A 16,667-nucleotide genomic window follows, 5' to 3' on the forward strand; every position below is an offset into this window, starting at 1 on the left:
TGTTTTTGGGTGGTCAGTGTGTTGTTTTGGGGTGGTTAGTGTGTTTTGGGGTGGTTAGTGTGTTGTTCTGGGGTGGTTAGTGTGTTTTTGGGTGGTTAGTGTGTTGTTTTGGGGTGGTTAGTGTGTTTTGGGGTGGTTAGTGTGTTTTTGGGTGGTTAGTGTGTTTTTGGGTGGTCAGTGTGTTTTTGGGTGGTTAGTGTGTTTTTGGGTGGTTAGTGTGTTGTTTTGGGGTGGTTAGTGTGTTTTTGGGTGGTTAGTGTGTTGTTTTGGGGTGGTTAGTGTGTTTTTGGGTGGTTAGTGTGATAGTAGACGGGTGTATTATTTTATTTTTTTGGGTGTAGATCAGCACAAATATTGCAGATAGATTGTGGGTTCTATCAGTGTAATTGTCTGCATCATTTCCAATTTCCAATCTTTTAAAAATATATATTTTCCTTCTAGATGGGTGATTTTAACTCATGTCTCTAAACATAAACCACACCATATTTCATAGGTAGTCCATGAAAAGAGATTGACTTAGAAGTGAAACGGCAACATGATATATATAGCCCCTTGCTGCAAACTGCCTTCGACATTCCTATGGTCCCCCTGCCTGTGTGGGATCGAATCCCGGCCCCTGTATCTCCCCTTTTATTGATGTTGGTCACACTGTCACAATAAACAATCAAACATTAATTTTTTAAAATCTGATTAGATCAAATCTGATTTAATAACCCAATCTCTCAAATGAGCTGTATATTTTACAGAGTTCGATGTCTTATGTTAGCTCAGGGGTATTCAACTGGGGGTCCACCGCCCATGGACAGCAGGGTCAGTGAAAGTATTTTTTTCATTTCAAAGTTTGAATATTGCTAGCAACAACCAAATAAATAATTTTGAATTACATATATACAGTAGAAAATAGGAGAATATATTTCTAATGATGTCAACTTTATTTCTTAACTCCTAATATTCAGCCAATTACACTCATTGGGGTACATAGGCTTTGAAAAAGCACCCGCGAATAGGCTACCAGTGCGGCAAGGTCCGCTGGCTGCTGATAAGCTTTCTTGACTTGGATAGACATTTTTGCCAACACATGACTAACTTTTGTCTATGCCATGTTCATGTGCTAGTCGGAACTAGGAAACTCTGACATTTCTGACTTGCTAACTGGTTGTAGTTATACACCTGCCGCGTTCAATGAGAAGGGTTTAATTGCAGACCAAAATTAGGGGGCGTATTCTGAAATCGGGCGTTTCTTGATATCAAGTTACACCCATTGATGCTCGCCATTGGTCCGTGGCCATTTATTTCGCGTCGGGGACAACAGCCTAACCCTAACCCTTTTCCTAACCTTAACCTCAGTCTCCTAACCTGCCACACTAATTCACCTAACTTCTAATTCACTTAACCTGCCATGCTTATTCACCTAACCTGCCACGTTAATTATCCTAACCTGCCACGTTAATTATCCTAACCTGCCACGTTAATTATCCTAACCTGCCACGTTAATTATCCTAACCTGCTATGTAAACAAATAATCTGTGTCGAGAAACCATCAGGCTCATAACACCGGAACTGACCAATGGCAGGTATCAATGGGCGTTTCCTGATATCAGGGAACAGCCACATCATGAAATGCCCCGAATTGCGGTCTGCAATTACACCATATACCGTTCAACCAGTTAGCAAGTCGATACATTTCCACGTTTCCTAGTTGGGACTAGCACGTGAACGCGGCATGAACCAGCTAAACAGCTGCTCTTAGCAAAACTGTGTTTGGAGGTACCGTTCTAGCTAATAGGCTATGTTAGAGTTTACACTTCCTCTTCCAATGTATAATGTGGGGAGGTCAAAATAATGAAAACTATCTACCAAATCTATTCATTTTAAAATGTTGATTACTTCTCCTTGCCATTATAATTTACCTGATAAGACAAGACATTATCATTTTTAATTTTTTGCAAATGTATGATAGGGGTCCCTGGGTAGCTTGTTTGCCTGGGGGTAGCTGGTTTGCCTGGGAGGGGGTAACTGGGTAAGAAAAGTTTGCTTCACTGCGCCCTGGCATAGATTCTACAAGTGTCTGGAACTCTTGTAGGGCGTTAGATGGCGACATTACGCTATTTGACTCCAAAACTACAAAGAAGAAGAAAGTGTCCAATCAGGAGCGAGAATGACTGTCACAACAAAGATGGACGCTTCCTGATCTGGTCACAAATAATGAGGCACGTTATTTTTTTATTCTGTTGGCTAAAGATTGATGGCTAGTCTGGATAGTTTCTCGCCTTGAAAACAGACGAAGTTTGCAAAAAATGTTGTCCAATTCCAAACAGTCGGAGGCTGAGGTGACTTGCAACGTCAAGGTTGGGCTAGCTAGCTAACTTGTGGGAGCCCGTTACGTTACGTTAGTGCTTTTGCAGCATAAATAGCTATCTAATTCATAGGCTATAATGTAGGCTGTATGTAGTCAACAGACCTTCAATGTATAAGTGCGATCTACAAATTTGGAATGGTAACGTTAGCATATTAGCTAGGACCAAAGTACAAGTCGCTAGCTGCCTACCTTAATGGTTTTGGTTTCATTGTTTTAGTCATTGTGGTGTCAGTGAAGTGTCGACCGTTGCAGTAACAAATACTTTTCCAATAGTTTTGCGCAAAAATAACGTATTTTTATGCCAACCAGGACTTATTTCGAGAAAAACATGTGAATACCACACTGCAACAACGTTTTATTTAACATGATCAAAATAGGTTTTGCTCTATCGGACCCCCCATTCATTTGGAATTGAATTTACTTTTTAGATCTGCGACCTCTGCTGCCACTAAAACTCACTTGAATGGTATTGATAGGGATTGGAACGAGGATTAGGAATGACCAAGTCTACTCCATTTCTTTAGAAATGACCCTGTCACCCAACTAACGTTATTTAGCCAAGTTTGGAGTGAGATGGATGTGGAACTAAAGCTTGAGGCAGATGAGAGGGATATGCCTATATCCCCAGCTGTTATTAAGGCTGATCTTTTTGATACACAAGCAGGTTATGAATATGATATAGATCCTCATGAAACAACATCACAGCAGATATGTGGTATTTTGTCAAAAGATAGCGTAGCGAGAGATGTGGAGATTAAAACAGAATCAATAGGTCTTAATACTATTGGTGCTCAGGACAGGGAGATTACAGATAATGTACTGATACCGAGTATCAACTCCTTGTCACAGGCCGTGGGTGTAAAGCGAGTCATTCTGAATACAACCGTTGAAGGTAGAAATGTTATTGTCTGTACAGAGCAAGATAACCCCAGCACCTCTGTCAAAGACAAGTCATGTTTTGAAATTCCACCAAGTGATACTCAAATTGGAAAAGTATTTAGGGCTACACTGTCTCAATCACCACTGTCAGTTGCAGAATGTGCTTCTTCTGGAGGTCAAATCAAACCAACTGAACAGGCTAAAAAAACGAAGTGGCAGTTTTTTGTAAATGCCTCAAAACGAATAAATTTGGAGCACTGCAGTAAAGTAGGTGTTGATTTCGATGTTGGATCTGGAGGAAAACAGAAACTTGACTTAAAGCTACTCACTAATGGTGTAATGATTGAGATTTCAGATTTAGCCAAATACTTTAGGACCTCTCAGCATGTCATCTGTGATATTCTAGAATACAACTTTGATCTTTGTCTTCAAAGTGATCAACGTAGTGAATTCGCAATTAGGACTAACCAAAAAGTAAAGTACTTGATGACATTGACGAAGTCCAAACTACAAAAACCTGGATTGTTAACTCAGGTCTTTGAACTTCCTATGACAATGACCGTATCAAAAACACACCACTCATGTGTAAAGCACTCAAATGACATTGTGTCAGCTAACCAGAGATTGAAAAAAGATTTTGAAATACAGCAGTTGGTTATAAAGGAGGAGGAGGAGGAATGTGTCCCTATATCATCCTTTGAGGAAGATGGGTTGGTTGAGTATGAAAAGGCCCATGATGACAACAATGTCTCTCTAATCAACTTTGACCTTGATGCCAGACAGGCATCTCCTCATCATGTCAAAAAGACCATGTCTAATGAAACAGATGTACCACAGAGTGCTGTTGAAACAGCAACACTTGGCCTCAAGAATGGACCTACTGACATCTGCATGAAGGACGAACCTAATGAGGACCTCATAACTACTCAGCATGTTAAGATGGAGACCATCTCTACTGACACAGATGTATCACTGTCTGATGAGGAAGCAGGACACAGACCTAGAAAGAACCAATATGTTATGACATCTACAACAGAAGATAAAACGAAGGACCTCTACCCTTTCTGTAAGGAAATAGGTTTAGATCTTGATGTGAAATCAAAAGGTGAGGCAGAAGAAAAACTTGACTTGTGTTTATTGACCAAAGGTGCAATGATTGAAGTGGGCCATTTTGCCAAAATAGTGCGTGGCACTTACAGGCAGATTATCATTGATGTCCTCGAGTACAATTTTGATATTGATTTGCAAAATGATAAAGATCTTCTTGAAAATATCATCCTCAACTTACGATTAGTCGAAAAGAAAACAAGGCCGAATTTAAAAGGCATGTTAAGTAAAGAAAAATATGAATTGTTACAGGAAACTTTAACAATTGTGCCTCCCAAAAAAAGGAAACATGCAGTAATTTCAGGTAACATGGAGGTCACTAGTGCATCAGTTGTGTCAAAAGATCAAAGACTTAAAGAAGTAACTAAAAGAAGACGACTGGATTTAATGAGGAAAAAGGAGGAAAGAGAGACTTTCACAGCAAGGAAGATGAAGACAGACCAATTTGAAAGAGCCAGACAAGTTTCTCAGTGTGTTAAGACGGAGAGCGTCTTTACTGAGACTGATTCAACACGGTTTGCTGATGAGACTGCAATACTTGGCCATGAGAATGAATCTGCTGACATTTGCATAAAGGAAGAGACTGATCTGGACTTCATATCTCTTCAGGATGTTAAGATGGAGACCATCAACACTGAGACCAATGTAATACAGTGTAATTCTGAAGCAGTGCACAGAGGTGTTATGAACCAATCCCTAATGGTCTCCACAGTGAAAAAAACAGCTGCTCTAATTGGGAAATCTGAAAGAAATGTCAGGTGTAAAAAATCAGGTCAAGGAAAATTAGTTTCTAACAGGATACAAATAGCAAATAACATAAAGGAAGTGAAATATCAGACGATGGCCAACGACATCTGCTCAGTAAATGACTCAAAAATAACTGAATTAGGGCAGCCCTCCACTGGAGGAAAGGTTGAGGACCCATACCCCTACTGCAAGAAAATAGGTGTAGATTTCCATGTTGGATCTGGAGCGAAACAGAAACTTGACATAGATCTACTGACTAATGGGGTAATGACTGAGGTTTCACATTTTGCTGAAGAGATGAATAGATCTCACGCACATGTCATCTGTGATATTTTAGATTACAACTTTGATCTTGGTTTGCAAAATGATCAACGCTATGAATTCGCAATTCGGACAATGGCGAAAGTAAAGTACTTGATGGGAAAGGCCAGACTGCAAAGACCTGACTTGATAACAAAAGTCTTCGAACTTCCTGATCCAAGGGCAATTCCTGTATCAAAAACACATGTAGGCTCCAAGCTTTTAAATGACATTGTGTCATTTAATCGGAGATTAAAACAAGATGTAGAAATACAGCAATTGGTTATAAAGAAGGAGGAGGAGGAGTGTGTTCCTATAATGTCCTTTGAGGAAAATGGGTTGGTTGAGTATGAAAAGGCTCAACAGGACAACACTGTCTCTCTGATGAACTTTAACCTTAATGCCAGCCAGGTAACTCCTCATCATGTCAAAGAGACCATGTCTAATGAAACAGATGTACCACATAGTGCTGTTGAAACAGCAACACTTGCCCTCAAGAATGGACCTACTAACATCTGTATCAAGGATGAACCTAATCTGGACATCATATCAACTCAGCATGTTAAGATGAAGACCATCTCTACTGACACAGATGTATCACTGTCTGATGAGGAAGCAGGACACAGACCTACAAGGGACCAATATTTGATGACATCTGCAACAGAAGATAAAACAATGGACCTCTACCCCCTCTGTAAGGAAATAAGTTTAGACCTTGATGTGAAATCAAAAGGTGAGGCAAAAGAAAAACTTGACTTCCGTTTATTGACTAGAGGTGTAATGCTTGAAGTGGCAAAGTTTGCGGCCGAAGTGTGTGGAACCTACAGGCAGATTGTACATGCTGTTCTCGAGTACAATTTTGATCTTGATTTCCCAAAAAACATAGATCTCCTTGAAAACATAATTCACAACGTAAGATCAGTCAAAAAGAAAATGAAAAGTCGAAGGTGGAGATTGAAAGGCAGAAAAGGAGAATGTGAATTGCTAAAAGAAAGATTCTCAATGGCGCCTCATTGGAAACGTTCTGGGATTTCAAATGTAACAAAAGAAAGGCCACTGGATTACAAGAGGGAAAAGAAAATAAGAGAAACTTTAATAGCAAGGAAGATGCAGGCAGACACATGGGAAAGAGCCAGACAAGTTCCTCAGAGTATAAAGACAGAGAGCGTCTTTACTGAGACATCCCGGTTTGCTGATGAGACAGCAATACTCGGCCATGAGAATAGATCTGCTGACATCTTCATAAAGGAAGAGTCTGATCGTCAGTCTGGGGTCATAGAACAAGCCTCGGACTCTGAGAACAACCAAGTAAACGTTTGCTGGACATATATCCATAAAATCTTAACATGTAAAAAGGTACAGCGAAGGAGATGCATTTTTTCCAAATTAGAAAACTGTTTTAATGTTCAGATTGGTTCTGATAATAATTTCAAACCAATCCTTGCTAGATACAGATCAGATGTCCTACCACTCATAGTTGAGGAATATGATGGCTTTAGCCACGCTGAGAAGACAATGATGTCCCTTGTGAATCAGCTCCTTTGTGGTTTACATTTGATTGACGGCTTGGCTCACCAGGCAAAAACAACTCTTCTTCTCTGGGAAAATATGATTTTAGGAGAAAAGGAAGTAGGAGTCCACAGCTCTCCTGACGTTGGACCAACAGAGTTGGAGTCTGGAACAGTGCGATTGGGGAATACTGTGAATCATGCTGTCCAAGAACAGCGATGGGGAATGGACGGTTATCTTGTTCCGTTCACAACCTTTCTGGCCAGCAAAGGAGAATTTGAAGAAGTGCCCTTAACTCCATCCAGTGGAAACAGAATTGACGGTCTGTTTCATAATGCTGCTGGGGTGTATAGCATCCATGATGATATAATTGCGTTTACCAGGGACTATGAAGATGAGAGTAGTATGCTTGCAGCAGTTGCTGCTGGTTTGGAGGTTCAGCCATTTAAAGCAGGATGCAGAGCTCTGGGTCTGATTTCTAAGATAATCATTGATCCTCTCTGGAGAGCCTTGACTTTGAAGGAAAATGTGTTGGACATGGAAGTAAGATACCAAACCCTTGTTACCAAGCTCAAGCAATGGCATGAAGATGCAAGAGACCTTGTTGAAGGAAATGTACGCTTGTTTGATGACATTGAGGTACCCAAGGACCTTGTGTTTGACAGGCTTACCATGTGGACAGACCCAGACTTTTTTCAATTGACCGTTCAGATTGTTGAGTTACTCCTGGCTAGTTTTCTGAGGGTATGTTGTAAGATGCTGCTGGTCGACCTGCAGCAAGTGTCAAAGATAAATTATCGATGCAGAAAGGATTTGGAAATCATAGAACAATTGCAAAAGGCAAAAGCCAATTCAGTAAGTATTGCAGTTGAAGCCATGGGCATGTGCAAGAAGAATCACACTTGGGAATGGCTGTCCTTTTTGGATGCACCAAAAATAGTGTCAGTGTTGAAAGCTCTCCAGATAGTGTAGACAAAGGAAGAAGGAAAGCCATTGAGGATTCATATAATTGTAGGCCAAATATTGACATGAACAATGAGTTGGAACAGAGGGTCTTTTGATGAACAGATATTCAGCAGTTCCAACTCCTGTGAAACAGTAGCTGTGTAAGCTAAAGTGTGCAGACATTTTAATGGTTGATATATTTGGGTTATACAATTGTCTTGACAGCCCATTCAAAAACAGGTGTCTGAACATGTTTTTGGTCTACCACCTTTTGCTTTTGTATTCAGAATGATGACTGAACGATTCAGCAAGGCAATATTTGAATGGTTATTGACCATTTAGGTTATCTGAACTAGGAAGAGTACAGTGGTATTACGCTAATGAATGTAGCTAAAATGTTTTTGTTGTGGAAGTAGGTGCTTGTGACACATAGTTACCCTGTAGTATAATGAAGAGTATCACTTGTGTTGAACTGTTGAAGTTTATTTCCAAAGCGTTCCAACAACCTTGACGTGTATGTTTTTGCCTTCTTTATATTAGGATGCTACCTCACAGTTTATCTTAGTCATGCCGTTCCTTTAACTATTCCTTAGTCTGAATAGTCTTTGCTGATTCCCTTGGCCTCGCGTTCACTTGCCTGGTCCTGATTTTGAAACCTGAACAATGAATTCGGCAAAATAACAAAGTCATTAAAAAAAAAACCGGGGGTGGGTTCTACCAAGCTATATGGAATTGTTTTCCATATAGCAGAGCAAAACAACCTACATGTTCGTGAGTCTCTCATATTTCCATAGAGGGGTCATAATTCATAATAGTTGATTTTGTGAGTAGACCGATTTTCGGGATGTCTCATGGTCTGACACACCGCTCTAGCGCAGTCACCTTTCACCGCAGATGCAGAAGTGCGACATGGGCAGATGCGGTGGATTGAGACGTATCCAAAAAAACATCTCTACCTTAAACAGACAGATTTTTATGGGATTTTTTTTACTATGCTAATGATATTTCCGCTGGTGCACGGACATCGACCTTAGGGGAGCAGTTATTGTTTTATTTTATTATTGATTATTACTGGACTTTAAAAATAAATTGTCAGCCTTTTTTGGGACAGGCTGTTTTATCTTTTCATTTTTTTGTTGGGGAGGGGATCAATAAGTTTCATCAAGACTATATTCATCAGTATTTGACCTAAGGAAGTACACTGCTTTAATCCATGATTTGAAAGTAAAAAAGAAGATATTCTTGAAAAGGTTGTGCCATTGGCATTCCAGTGTTCCTTGGACACAGGCAACAGGATGAGTTTCACTGGATCCAAATGTATGAAGGTAATGCAGTGTGTGCATGACCCATCTGTGTACTGTTAGTTATTGTAGCTAATAATGGTAATGAAATTCCTTTACATTTATACAGTCATCTTTTTCTTGTAACTTCAACTTGTAATTAATGTAGGCTAATTGTAATTGCTTGTTCTGATAACGTCATACACAGGTTTTCACAGGTGATGCTAATGTCTTTCCAGCAGCAGTGTCGCTAAATCTGCATGGTGTTATTGTCCCTTCTCTATGTTGGACTGAACTGTTTAAACTCTTCTCAAGTGAAAACCTCAAAGCCCTAAAGGTTTGTTGTTGTCAATCTTCTTTTTAGACACAGATTAGTCAAATAATTGATTAAATACGTATTATTTCCCCCTTTTTATCCCTGCTTATTTAAGCAATAAGACATGAGGCCGTGTGTTATGACCTTTTTATCATGGCTGTGACGTGGTCATAGCAACGGGTTACCAGCATTAAAAAGCTAAATTCATTCCCAAACCATACATCTTTCTGAAAAACGTGATGCATCATTCACTAACTGGTTGTCAAGTGCAATTTTAGGCGTTCTCTGGTCGTTAGTTCTATTCATATTCAATGCCATGTAAAACAAAACTGCCAAAGCGCTGGTTGAAAGTTCCAGAACATTGGTTTCTAGGGACGCTGTCCATGATTCTGAAAACGGCGCAGGTCTATGCCAAATAATAGGCTACCTCTAATGTAATGTAGGTTACCTCATAGTAATGAAGTAACCTCTCAATATATCAGATCAGAATATAAACCACAAAGACAAAACATTTTGGGATGGTCACAGCATCGACAGCTATTCATTTATGATACACAATGAATCGCACATTTCCGTTCAGTGTGCAATTAGTGAAGTAGCTGTCGAACGCCGGTGTATCAAGCACAGCCACTAATGCCGGGGTATCAAGCACAGCCACCGACACCGGGGTCTCAAGCCCAGCCACTAACACCGAGGTCTCAAGCACAGCCACTAACGCCGGAGTCTCAAGCACAGCCACTAACGCCAGGGTCTCAAGTACAGCCACTGACACCGGGGTCTCAAGCACAGCCACTAACGCCAGGGTATCAAGCACAGCCACTAACGCCAGGGTATCAAGCACAGCCACTAACGCCGAGGTCTCAAGCACAGCCACTAACGCCGAGGTCTCAAGCACAGCCACTAACGCCGAGGTCTCAAGCACAGCCACTAACGCCAGGGTCTCAAGCACAGCCACTAACACCGAGGTCTCAAGCACAGCCACTAACGCCGGAGTCTCAAGCACAGCCACTAACGCCGGAGTCTCAAGCACAGCCACTAACGCCAGGGTATCAAGTACAGCCACTAACGCCAGGGTATCAAGAACAGCCACTAACACCAGGGTATCAAGCACAGCCACTAACACTGAGGTCTCAAGCACAGCCACTAACACCAGGGTCTCAAGCACAGCCACTAACGCCAGGGTCTCAAGCACAGCCACTAACGCCAGGGTATCAAGCACAGCCACTAAAACCGGGGTCTCAAGCACAGCCACTAACACCAGGGTCTCAAGCACAGCCACTAACGCCAGGGTCTCAAGCACAGCCACTAACACCGGGGTCTCAAGCACAGCCAATAACGCCAGGGTATCAAGAACAGCCACTAACGCCAGGGTATCAAGAACAGCCACCAACGCCAGGGTATCAAGCACAGCCACTAACACCGGGGTCTCAAGCACAGCCACTAACACCAGGGTCTCAAGCACAGCCACTAACACCAGGGTCTCAAGCACAGCCACTAACGCCAGGGTCTCAAGCACAGCCACTAACGCCAGGGTATCAAGCACAGCCACTAACACCGGGGTCTCAAGCACAGCCACTAACGCCGGGGTCTCAAGCACAGCCACTAACACTGGGGTATCAAGCACAGCCACTAACGCCAGGGTCTCAAGCACAGCCACTAACGCCAGGGTATCAAGCACAGCCACTAACGCCAGGGTCTCAAGCACAGCCACTAACGCCAGGGTCTCAAGCACAGCCACTAACGCCAGGGTCTCAAGCACAGCCACTAACGCCAGGGTCTCAAGCACAGCCACTAACGCCAGGGTCTCAAGCACAGCCACTAACGCCAGGGTATCAAGCACAGCCACTAACGCCAGGGTATCAAGCACAGCCACTAACACCAGGGTATCAAGCACAGCCACTAACACCAGGGTATCAAGCACAGCCACTAACACCAGGGTATCAAGCACAGCCACTAACACCAGGGTATCAAGCACAGCCACTAACACCAGGGTATCAAGCACAGCCACTAACACCAGGGTATCAAGCACAGCCACTAACGCCGGAGTCTCAAGCACAGCCACTAACGCCAGGGTCTCAAGTACAGCTAGGCGCAGTTTCTCAGGAACAACTGCCTTGTTGTCGCACCAAGCTGTTAGGATGTTTTGTCGACGGGGGTGGGGCTGGACAAATATTTTTGCCCGCGCTGGCGCTGCAGACAGCTATATCGGTCGGCTAATACAGGACATTTAAAAGGCCCAGTGCAAGACCTCCTGAGTGGAGCAGCGGTCTAAGGCACTATGCAGTGCTTGAGGCGTCACTACAGCCCTGGGTTCGATCCCAGGCTGTGTCAAAGCCGGCCGTGACCGGGAGACCCATGAGGCGGCGCACAATTGGCCCAGCGTCGTCCGGGTTCGGGGAGGGTTTGGCCGACTAGGATTTCCTTGTCCCATCGCGCTCTAGCGGCTCCTTGTGGCGGGCTGGGCATCTGCAAGCTGACTTCGTCATCAGTTGGATGGTGTTTCCTCCGACACATTGGTGCGACTGGATTCCGGGTTAAGCGAGCAGTGTGTCAAGAAGCAGTGCGGCTTGGCAGGGTCGTGTTTTGGAGGACGCTTGGCTCTCGACCTTCGCCTCTCCCGAGTCTGTAGGGGAGTTGCAGCGATGGGACAAGACTAACTACCAATTGGATATTACGAAATTGGGGAGAAAAAGTGGTAAAAGTACAAACAAACAAAAAAAGGCCCAGTGCACCACTTTTTTGGGGGGGGAAATATTTTTAAAAAATCGAATTAAAAAAATATATTTGGTTTAATTCTGATTTCCAGGGGGGTGCTTCAGCACCTCTACTTCCCGCGGCTATGGAACTCAGTATCTCTCACCAGGCATCAAGACCGCTCAGTGGAGGCTCATTTAAGTGCCGGTTTAGTCCAGCGACGCTGCTGATTCCATATCGGTCTCCTTTTGCAGTCCTCGCGGTGGCTTAGAAGCACCAGAGAATATTACCCCATCTCCGGTTTTGAAACAGTTGCCAGATCGATGTTTATCCCCTATTCTGACAGCCGTTCCAGAAAGCACTTCACTGTCCAGTTGGTTTGTCTTGTCTATAGCTAGCTTCTTAATTTCTCCCGTTTTCTATGTCATCTATAGCAGCTCTACTGATTTCTGCATGTCTAACGTTAACACTAGGCTCCGGTTCCTGGTCCAGTTGCTCTTCTTGTTTAATTTCTTTCATATCCTCCTCCTCCTCTTCTTGTTGGCACCATTCTTCAAACAATAGTGGATAAAACAAATCAAAAGTGACTTTAAAATCATCCTTGATGAGTTACAGGTGCTAAGGCTAGTAGTAGTTGTAGTTGAGGGATGTATAAACCTACCTGTCTGCCACTACGACCTGTACAACAATGTATAATTTTACAAATGGTGACCTCTCCCGTGCCTATAGGCTAGCTAGGCCAAGAATGAACAGGAAACTTGTAATTCACCATGGAAACCGTAAAAACTCAGAAGTCCATTAATTCATTAACTAGCGCAGTGCAGCCTATGTAGGCCTATTTGATATTTATTAGATCATTATTTATTAAAGTTCTTGTCTGTCATCATCATTGAATCTCTGCTAGCTCGCTACATGCCAATGATTTGTTTAGCATAGCAACGTCGAATGAATAGAATGAGAAAAGAACTAACGACCAGCCCGCTTGGGTAGCAACTTCAGAATGCAAAAACGAATTTACTCCTTAAAATAATGTTTTTAATTATAAAATGTCATTCGTGTTTTTATAAATATGTTGGCAACTGTTTTATAAAAGCAATAATGCCTGAGAACCTGTGAATTATTGTGTTACATCTCCCTCCAAGGGCTGTATCCCGGGCCCTTGGCACGGGTTCTCAGGCATTTTTGCTTAAATATATCATGGGCAGGAAAGGCTCTAACAATGAGAATTCCAAACCACCCATTGTATAAATTACTGTAATTCCCCATCTAGTGGAGGAGAAGGACGCCATCTACAGGAGCAGTGGCGTGTTCCAGGACAGCAACACTTGAGGAGCCTTCTCAGTCAAGATAACGTGAGCTCATCATTTTGAAACAGAATATATTTCAAACACCCTTTGGGTGGACATCATGACATGAGTATGGAGTCATATCACTAGGGAGAATAACATCAAGCACATACTGTAAATGTCTCTAACATTTGTCTTAACATTCAACAGACAATAAATAGATTGTAGGTTATTGACAAGTATAACTAATTATTCCAGTTTTTTGTAGGAACATGTTTGTCACTGTGATCAAATCTTTAGTTTTGCTACTTATTTCATTAACAGATTTCCTACTTTCCATACTAGAGGGAGATACTGGTTGTCTTTAAACTCCACACCATGGGATGATTGACCTGGATCTTAACCAGAACAGACTTCACCAGACACAGTAGAAGTGAGGTCACAGGAAACAGACTGATTTGTGAAGAGGGACTGCATCACCCATAAAGCATTGTGTCCCTGGAGGCCACAGCTTTGTTGGATGTAATGCCTTGTTCTCGACCTCTCTGAGTGTTCGGAAATACGACTTGTAAACTCTGTGCAACGAGTTGCATGCATTCACGTACTTTGAACTTGTTGCTAATGCCAACGGCTAAGTAGCGAGGTCAACCATAAACGAACAGTACAGCTATCATGCTGGCATGAAACGGCAGTTGAAAATAACTTCTAGTTATAATCAACCTGCTTGAATGCAAAATATGGGACTACTTTTTTTCTATTGCAATGCTTGAATCACGTTAATATTTTTGGTTATAACCTGCAACTTTTGTTGCTTAAAAAAAAAAAAATGTAATAATAAATGTTCTGTATGTTTACATTAAAGTACTAGTTTTTGTTGTTTCCAGATAGTTTTCTGGCTATGTTATTTATATATATATGTACACACACACACACACACACACACAGTATATTAGATAACATGTATTCTGTGCACTGACTAAATGTGATTTGATGGGTTAGCTCAAGGGTATTCAACCTAGGGGGCTGCAGAGGTACTCCATGATTATTATATATATATTTTTAAGTTAAACAAATATTTTTCCCATTTTTCAATGTTATGAATATCGCTGGCAACAACAGAATAAACTAATTTTTATTACATACCTAATGTAGAAAAATGAGAATATCTTTTGAATGACATCAACTTTATTTTGCAACTCCTAATATTGAGCAAATTACACTCATTGGAGCCAATTACACTTATTGGAGTGTGTGACATAGGCATAGGTACGGATGGTTTGTCCTCTGTAGCTCAATTGGTAGAGCATGGCGCTTGTAACGCCAGGGTAGTGGGTTCGATCCCCGGGACCACCCATACGTTAAAATGTTATGCACACATGACTGTAAGTCGCTTTGGATAAAAGCGTCTGCTAAATGGCATATTATTATTATTATTATTATTATGGCTACCATTACAGCTCCATCTAGTTGTCGCACCGGGGATAAGTTGTTGACAACTGCAGTATTTTAGCTATGCCTTACCCTTTTCCTAACCTTAACCTCATTCTCCTAGCCTGCCACGTTAGTTATCCTAACCTGCCACGTTAGTTCTCCTAGCCTGCCACGTTAGTTCTCCTAGCCTGCCATGTTAGTTCTCCTAACCTGCCACGTTAGTTCTCCTAGCCTGCCACGTTAGTTCTCCTAACCTGCCACGTTAGTTCTCCTAGCCTGCCACGTTAGTTCTCCTAGCCTGCCACGTTAGTTCTCCTAGCCTGCCACGTTAGTTCTCCTAACCTGCCACGTTAGTTCTCCTAGCCTGCCACGTTAGTTCTCCTAACCTGCCACGTTAGTTCTCCTAACCTGCCACGTTAGTTATCCTAACCTGCCACGTTAGTTCTCCTAGCCTGCCACGTTAGTTCTCCTAGCCTGCCACATTAGTTATCCTAACCTGCTATGTAAACGAACCACCAGTGCCGACAAACCATCAGTATCACCACACCTGCCGTCCCCAAATCGCACGAGAAAGAAAGGCAGGGAGACAACATCAGAGATTATGGAGGAATTACAGGTAACTGCCAAAATAAAAGAAACACCAACATAGTGTTTTAATAGGCGTTGGGCCACGAAGAGCCGCCAGCACAGCTTAAATGCACCTTGGCATTGATTCTACAAGTGTCTGGAACTCTATTGGAGGGATGCAACATCATTCTTCCACAAGAAATGCCATAATTTGGTGTTTTGTTGATGGTGGTGGAAAACGCTGTCTCAGGCACCGCTCCAGAATCTCCCATAAGTGTTCAATTGGGGTTGAGAACTGGTGACAGACGGCCATGGCATATGGTTTACATAGTTTTCATGCTCATCAAACCCCTGTGCACTGTGGCTAGCGCGTTGTCATCCTGGAAGAGACCACTCCCATCAGGATAGAAATGATTCACCATGGGTTGAAGGTGGTCACTCAGAATGGCTGTGTTATTGCCGTTTACCTTTCCCTCTAAGGGGTTGAGTGGACCTAAACCTTGCCAGGAAATTGCACCCCACACCATAACAGACCTGCCAGAACCCTCATTTGCTTGATCGTTTGCCTGTGTTTTGCAATTGCTTTCTCTTAAACCACCTTTGGGTTTACCAGAGATTCGTTCTGGCTGGAGTCATCACTAGCTTCCATAGCCACAAAGTCATAATTATGGCAAAACCCTGCCTATTTCTAAATGCAACCCTGACCACACTGCTAACCTTATGCCTATCCCTAACCTTAAATTAATATTTACAATATAGCCAATTTTTTGATTATGGAATCTAGTGGAACCCCCCAGGAAGTCCAGTAAAAATAAAAAGCGGCACTGTTGCCTCTAGTGCGTTAGGTGGCGACTTAGGTGGCGACATTGCGCTATTTGGCTCCAATACTACAAAGAAGAAGAAAGCGTCCCATCGTGGTTGCGCCCTCAGCCAATGATAGACCTAGGGTTGCATGAGAGGGTAAGAGCAGGTGAGGTAGGAGTGGATCCAGTAGATATTGTGAGTGAACATTTAAGAACTCAGTACTATGCTGTCTTGAATATATTTACTGATGGATCTAAGGACCCTAAAACAGGGAGGACAGGTGCAGCTTTTAGTGTTCCTGAGTTTAAGGTGGCAGTGATGAAAAGAGCAATTGATCATTTATCCTTATACACAATGGAGTTGTTGGCCATACTATAGGCTGCAGAGTGGGTGGAGCAGGTGAGGCCAGACACGGTAGTCATCTGCTCTGACTTATGTGCTGC

General features: G+C 42.5%; 1 long non-coding RNA gene across 1 annotated transcript; it reads left to right on the forward strand.

The window, feature by feature from the left end:
- Positions 1-2,198: 2,198 nt before the first annotated feature.
- LOC311121031 lies at positions 2,199-14,304 on the forward strand. The gene is made up of 4 exons (XR_014612225.1): positions 2,199-9,171; positions 9,335-9,463; positions 13,407-13,488; positions 13,747-14,304. It is a non-coding gene; the product is annotated as an uncharacterized lncRNA (long non-coding RNA).
- The last annotated feature ends 2,363 nt before the right edge of the window (positions 14,305-16,667 follow it).

Source organism: Coregonus lavaretus (assembly GCF_964263955.1).
Source record: "Coregonus lavaretus genome assembly, contig: HAP1_SCAFFOLD_870, whole genome shotgun sequence".
Taxonomy (NCBI): Eukaryota; Metazoa; Chordata; class Actinopteri; order Salmoniformes; family Salmonidae; genus Coregonus; species Coregonus lavaretus.